The sequence below is a fragment of the Brachyhypopomus gauderio genome, chromosome 3 (assembly GCF_052324685.1).
Source record: "Brachyhypopomus gauderio isolate BG-103 chromosome 3, BGAUD_0.2, whole genome shotgun sequence".
In the NCBI taxonomy this organism is placed as follows: domain Eukaryota; kingdom Metazoa; phylum Chordata; class Actinopteri; order Gymnotiformes; family Hypopomidae; genus Brachyhypopomus; species Brachyhypopomus gauderio.
The window spans coordinates 19,406,185-19,414,062 of NC_135213.1; positions in this window are offsets into that span (position 1 = coordinate 19,406,185).

Consider the following 7,878-nt stretch of genomic DNA (forward strand, 5'->3'; position numbering starts at 1 on the left):
TGTGACATGCCATAAACGAGATCAGCCCACACACGTCCACTGCGAATTGGCTGTAATAAGAAACATGGAGACAGTGCTCAAATCTTTAATTTTGAACTCCAATGAAGTATGAGTTGGTTCGACATTGCTGATTAGTCTGACAATTATATTGCATTATGTAATTCATAAAAATGTTTGTGGTCATTAAGTTTTAAAACATTTAATGATTAATTCCTGTTTTTACAAATTTAATGAATCCCTGGAGTCTAACCTGTTCCAAACCAAATGACATTTACCAATAACAGACGCAATGTGTTAATGGATCAGTATGATGACATGTCTCTGGGGATCTCTATGGGTCAGGGTCTGGCTGTGTGTGTTAGTTAACCATATTTTAACAATGTGAACCTACTGTGGATTATGTATCTAAAGTGTTGGTCTTTTATGTAATACATAGTTTGAATTTGAACAACTAATGGTCAAGTCAGTATTCTCTGAAAATTGGAGTTATAATCTTTAATATAAATGATTTTGTTGGTAATTTATACAGAATATTTATGCCCACTCATTATGAGCAGCCTGTTAACTCATCAATTTACTCACAAAAGCTGTGAAAAAATATTTAGCCGAATGTTTCTTATTGATGACAGCATTGCGGTGTCTTAATGCTGACTGTGAGTCAGCTCAGCTGAAGAGCTACTGGGCTTGGTTCTAAACATTTGTTGTTTTTCCCTCATGGCTGCTATTGTACAAGTAGCTTAGAGACCGTCTGGGGTTCACTTCACCAACTGGCTTGAAAGATATCCTACCAACAATCCCTTTGTGAAAGTGTGTGGCAGAAGGCCCATTCCCGGCCTGTGCTGGGTCTTTTGGGAAGGAGAGAAATGAAAAACACTTCTCTCACAAAGCCCCTGAAGCACAGGCCTGCCTGCGACAACTGCCTCCCCCGGCAGCCAGATGTCTAGAGATTGCACATGTTCAGTTTCTCATCATCCGGACAGGCTGCGGGTGTGCGTGCATGTGTGTGTGTGTGTGTGTGTGTGTGTGTGTGTGTGTGTGTGTGTGTGTGTGTGTGTTTTCGGTTGGAGTGGCTCTGTGTCCACAGACAGACCTGAAGCAATCTGTTATTCAGCAAATTAACTGGGGATTCAGAAGTGTGTGATTTGGCTCAGCATGGAGAGATGCCTGGATAAACCAATTAGATCTGGGCTGCTCATTTTGTGCCCTGTTTAAAGATGTCTCTTAAAGAAGTATTGTGAAAAGAGTTAAGTTATAAATTCAGATTTGATGATATTCACCAGTTTAATTCAGAATACACTGCTACTAACCCTACTAACACTACTGTAACTGAAGTTTGAAAATGTGATTATCAATAGACTAATTAAAAGAATTATGTAAATGATGATTACACACTTTCGATCATTAAAAATCAGTGGCAGACCGATGGGAAGTTTAAGGTCCCGCTGCTCCTGTTTTCAGCAGCTATCATACAGCAGGCACCCTGACAAATTGCAAACAAGCCACTCAAGCATGTGCATACTGACGTCTAGTTTGGATTAAAATGACAAACAATGGCAGACCCTGAAGGGAAATGTTAATAACATGTTTAATCCTACAGGTGTCATGTTTAAATGTGGCAAATGTCAGGATGAATGGATGAACGCGTGGTGACTGACAGCTGCGTCTGCCGGCCACCCCTGTGGTGGAGGAGAACAGTTGACAGTCCAGTGCGGGAGACACTGAAGACACCAGGCAGAGTCCGGCAGCTCAGGGCGGCTGCTGCTCAGGCTGCGTGGTGTGGATCCCTCCCCCACTCCTCTACTGTGCCGTGCTCCAATGAGCAGCTTGCCTGCACTTATTGGAAAGTGATCACACATCTCCTGGTGCGACCACTCTCACAAATGGTATAATGAAAGCCCAGTCTCGGAGTTTCCCCCTTTAAAGGTGCTTACCTGAGGCTTTATGTGAGCCGCAGTGGAAAGAACTCAGGCCGGGGGACTTAATCGACTCTCACAACGTCATCTTGCTCATCTCCATCATGCCGGAGTCATTATGTGTACAGTGCAGTACTTTGGGGAAATGAAAACTGCAATGGTTGGTCGCAGTTGCGTATTACGGTACAACAGTGGTCTTGGGGAGGATAGTCCCTTTCTAATGCTCACAGGCCTACTGCTGTAATGGCAGCAGTCAGGACATGGTACGGATAACGAGGCTCTCACTTTCCTGCCAGGGAGAGGGGGTAGGTGGGCTTGGTCACATGACCCAGACAGGTGGCGGAAGCACAATGGGTTGGCGCATATCAGTTCAGTGAGTGGACTTTGCCTGTTTCTCTGGCCCCACCAAACAGTTATCATAAGCGTGTAAAATTACACAAGAGATAAAATTCACAGTTGTTTTTTTACTTCATAGACCTGACAGCCATTTTGAGCAGAGCTCAAGTAAAGCCTTGCAAAGCAGAAGATTCTCTGCGTTCTCTGCATGGCGGTAATCACTGAATCATTGTAAACCTTTGCTGTCCCTGTCCACATTTCTCAAGCTGTATGCATGTTGGGGCTCTGTCCCACAATTCTGTACATAAAGCTTCAAAGCAAATGGCAGCCATTTGCTTGAGAGCATTCACTTGAGCTTCCTGGGGCTAAAGCGCACATTCAGGGTGCAGTAACTGGACACTGAAAGCACCCTTTTCCCTCGACATCGCCGCTGTAAGAGCTATTTGCAGTCGAGCTCACAAACAGCGAGCCACACTTGTGACGCACATATCTTTGTGCGATCTCGACATGGGCTAATGCAACAAGAATAGCAGTGGCACCGAGCAGGCTTGTTCATCAGCGGGATGTGGGGAAGGCTTTGAGCCAACAGAGACAAGCCAGGGAGCCACAAACACACAGCAGCCACATTAATGCACCTCTCCTGGTGCATATTGATGTGCAAATCCCATCTTTGATCTTTTCAACAATGCTTTGTTTTACAAGTGGGTGGGTGTTTACACAGCATGGTTCAGACCGAGAGAGGAGGATTCGCTCTATACTGTTCTTAATGGCAGAGTAAACTCAGAACACAGGGAGGGAACATTTATGTGAGCAAAGGGGTTTCTGAATGGTGGCCACTCCATTGTAAATGATGGGTGTGAGTGGCATAGAGAGATACAGGAGGGAGAGAGAAGAAGAGAGAAAGGAAGAGAGAGAAATATAAATATGAATGGATGGTAAAAACATCTGTCATCTTTGACCATAGATTAAATTCAGACACAGAGAACATGCCACCTGTTGTGTTCTGTCTTATGGCACTCATGGGTCAGGTGTTGGTTTGAGTGTCTAGCACCTGTTAGCAAACCCACTCCTGAATTTGCCCCTATGTATACAATAATACTATTATAGTTTGGAAGTCGATGGTAATAATTTCTCTTGAAATAACAACTCATACTTGGGTGGGTCAACTTAAAATTGAACTCTTCTCACATTGACTGTGAGAAGAGTTCAGATGAGGAAACTGTTTTGAACGGTTGAGTTTTCCCGGTTAGTCTTAAAACATGTGGAACACATGTAGCAATGTTAGCTAATGAAGCAACATACAAGCACAGTAGATGGAAGGCCCCATAGTCTATCTTCTATTACATGTAAATACCTCAGGGCCTTTATTTTTTTTACATTAGGTTTTCCTCAGAAATGTAAGCTCAGCATTTGAGGCACCTTTCATCCAGAGAGAAATTAATCATTCTTGGTGGTCTACACAGTGCCTTGTCATTTTTATGCCTTCAGGATACATATGTGGTTTCAATTAGACAATACATTTCCTTTATATGATGGCAACCAGAAAAACAAGCTCAGCACTGAATAGTGTAAAATTAGAAAAGGAGTCGTGCCCCTAGCTAGCTAGCTACTGGACTAGAGCTTATCAAGCCGCAGTGTAAAAATGTAAAAATACCTAGAGAAATTTGTTTAATGTTAAAAGTTCTAACCAGATTTTGTTACCCAACGTAACGATGTAATTTCATATCAAATAGAGGTAAAACTAGATTTGGCTAACTGGCACAGCGACGTTGTAGCCATCAACTCACTATGGTGTTAGGAGGTATTGAGCCCTGGTGGTGCAACTGACTAACAGCTGTTCCCTTTGTCACGCTGGCCAGTCCAGGCACTGATGACTGTTGCTAAGGTCAATTTCTCTGCCAGTGACATAGAACCAGCAGAAAAGGCTTCAGTGAGAGAGAGCAAAGCTGTACTCAGCAAATCTGCAGCTTGCCTACCAAATACATCCTCCTTCCACCCCAAAAAATGAACATCTGTTACAGTTCTGCTCCAAATACATAACATTATTCATTGCAATAAAATATCCCACAACACCCACCACCAACAGATGTATGAATATATCATATAAATTTATTATACATAATTAGTGTTATCGGTTCCTCCATAACCTTCTCTCTTTTGGAGTCTAAAATCTAATGTTGTTAAATGGGTCCGCCATCATCTCCTCTCTCCATCACTTAGTGCTCAGGACATTACATCATGACTTGGTCTCCGTATGTTTTGATTCAAAACAATTTCCCTCCAAATGTATTCACCACGTGAGTTGAAAGCCAGACCCAGACGGCGCAGGATGCCTGCACAGGCTGGCTAACTTTGAAAGAGCGCTTTTGGGTGGAAAGCGCCTCATGCTGAGCGTGCACCCAGGTGTGACGAAGCACCGTTGCCACCACCTCACGCCGCGGCCGACAGGAGTAGTAATCCACAGCTTGCCTCATCTCCTCCCCCCCACAAAACGCCCTTCTGTTCATCAGAGAGATTTATCGGTGTCGAGGAGCCCGAGCAGACTCCTGGCATGTTGTTTTGCGCCCATCCTGACCTTCATGGAGTGCATGAGGGAATGAGAATGCTATCTGATGCAGGTTCAGTCTCTTTTCACGTTGCAAGAAAAGTGTGGGGTGCAAGTTAGGGATGCAAGTATTTTTTTCAATGCCAAGAGAATATGGGTGAATAATCATCCTGGTTATTTAAATGGTAGCTGGTAGCCAAATGTGAGTACATGTGTATGAATTGTATTAATGTAGTGCTGTAGCACGGTCTGTGGACAATGAATTATATCTTATTATTCATGCACAGACCTGCAAATACTGAGTTACTTATAATCCATCCCTCAGGTCTCAGAGAATTGGTTGCATAATTGCACCCCCCCCCTCACACACACACACACAGTCATGCATAGTATATCCTTAGAATTGGGTTTGCAAGAGAACCATATTCCAATAGGCAGAACAAATTTTATAGCTAGAAATTTCAGCAAGCTTTCATTAAAAAATGTCAGACTTTATAATATTTGACCAAGAGGAGAGTGGGAGATGGATGTGTTAGTATTAACCAGTCCTGCTTCAGTATTAACCAGTCCTGCTTCAAAATTAACCAGCCCTGCTTCAAAATTAATTGGCCCTCCTTAAATATTAATGAGCCATGCTAAAGTATAAACTGGTTCAGCTTCAGCATTCACTAGCCCTGCTTTAGCATTAACCATCCCTGCTTCTGTATTAACCAGCCCTGCTTCTGTATCAGTGGTGGACAGTAACGAGATAACTGTAATTCGTTACTGTACTTAAGTACTTTTTGGTGTGTTTCTTTACTGAAGTATTTCCATTTTTGTAACTTTTTACTTTAACTCCACTACATTTCAAAGTCAAATCTTTTACGTTGTACTCCATTACATTATGCAAAATCTGTCTTTCCTTCAGGTACGTGTGTTCATTAAAAAAGTAACGTTATCTGAGTGAAATTCTTTAGTAGTCAAAAAGAAAAACTCCTTCTTTTTCAAGTGCCTTCTCTGCCTGCCTCAGTCTAATAAGATTTGTTCTTATAAGAATTCCCCATCCAATCTAAGGAACACAAAGAGCTGAGCTAATTTCGTAAACTTACTGGTCATTTACCTTAATGAGACATCTAACAATATCTTGTTTCTTTGTGTATGTTGAAATACGTCCGACATTAGCATTGTATAGTTAGCTAGGTAGCTAAGTAGGCAATTTCTAGTACACAAAAGAAAACGTTGCATTATCAACGCATTTGGCATGTAAAAAAAAATAATTACTAACTTAGATGGCTAGCTAGTTATTTGTTTTACCATAGTTCGTATTTGGAGCTTCCAGCTACCTAAACGCCCTAAATGCACTGATATTGTGAAATAATAAACATTCGAACATAGCACTTTACATTAGAAAACAAATGGTATTTTGACAGGTTTTAAATACGGGTTTTGACATGGTACTAAATACGTTTACTTGCAGTACTTAAGTACATTGTAAGAAAACTTAAGTACATTGAAGACCAATACTTAGAACATTTAAGGGAGGACTTCTACTTGCACTGGAGTAATGTTTTACCTTGGGTATCTGTACTTTAACACAAGGACGTGGTTTGTGTGCTCTGTCCACCTCTGTTCAGTATGAACTTGCTCTGCTTCAGTAGCTCCTCTGAGTGCTTGCTCATCCAGATGGGATGGAAGGATGAACGAAGATGAGGAGAGACTGATCCCCACCACAAGGAGTCAGACAGCAGGCACACGGTGCAAGCACCCTTATTCATCCAGCCTATGCATCCACATTGCTAATAATCCCAGCATTACCACCATGGAAAAAGAAATTGCTCAGTGATACAGATGTGAGGAGAATTATCTTCAACTCAACCAGCATTGAAAGATTAGTAGTTTTACACTTTCAGACTGGCACAAGACATATACAAAGACATATCACAAAAATCCGATACTCATGAGTAAATGTGTTCTTTTCACTCAGCCTCTCGTCCTCAGTGGCTCTTACTGAGCACCTTTCACATTTTATATCACCAGTATTGATTTTGTCTCTTTCCCATTCCTCTGAGCTCTGTTTATACCAGGCTTTTTATTACCGAATTGCTATCCAAAACAATAATTCCTGTGTGTAGACAGGAAAAGGTTTTGAACACGAATGATAAATCAATTTCAATTATTTAATTCGCAATAAATAATATTCTAATTATATGGCTGAAGCATTTAACAGTTCAGCAATGCCACTTTATTGGTTAGCATGCCAATACGGTAGCACACACACTTTAATTTGTGCATCATGATGCTATAGGGATCAGTTGATTTTCAACACAACCTGCTAAAATGAATCTGTTTAGATTTTGTTCAAACAAGCAAGCAGAGAACAACAATAACAACAAAAAATAACCTGCATGCTCACAACGACATTATGGTAATCCCATGCAGGCCAATGGTGCTTTCAGTGGAAGCATGACTTTATAGGCAATATACAAGCAATATACAGGCAATTAAATGGCTGAAGAACAAGTAATATAATGGTTTCTATACAGCAGTGGGGTACTGGCAGAGTCAGCAACAAATCCATTAACATCTATGTCCACATGTGCTGTAAGTGTGTGTCATATTTATGAGCCTTCTAAAGTAACCTAAGATCTCATAGGCATGAAATAGCATTCTGCTGACCCTCAGGGTTCAGAAGGCTACCAGGCTATAAAAAGGGCTTGTTCATGCTGTTGGATGAAGTGTCCCACTCCCCTGTTAAGGGACAGTGGACAGTGGACACACAGTTTTCCCCGGGGCTGCATGTCAGTGCGTGTAGACGCTCTGCTGCGTGCAATGCTCAGTAAACAGCGCTGGCTTGCGTGTGAAACGGATCAAATGTTGAGCCCATGTCACAGGTGTTTATTAGGACTTGGGTGTTAGCACGTCATTTGAGAAGTGCTATTTTGCCTCGGAGTCTGCAGAGAGATGCCCACTCCTCCTAATGAGGTGGTTCCAGCTTACGCACTTCCTGTTATGTGGTGCGTTGGGTGCAACAGTATCGGCTGTCATGTGACCGTGCGTCTGGCCACAGAGCTCAGTGGGCTGTTACTTTCAAGCAGACACATTTAC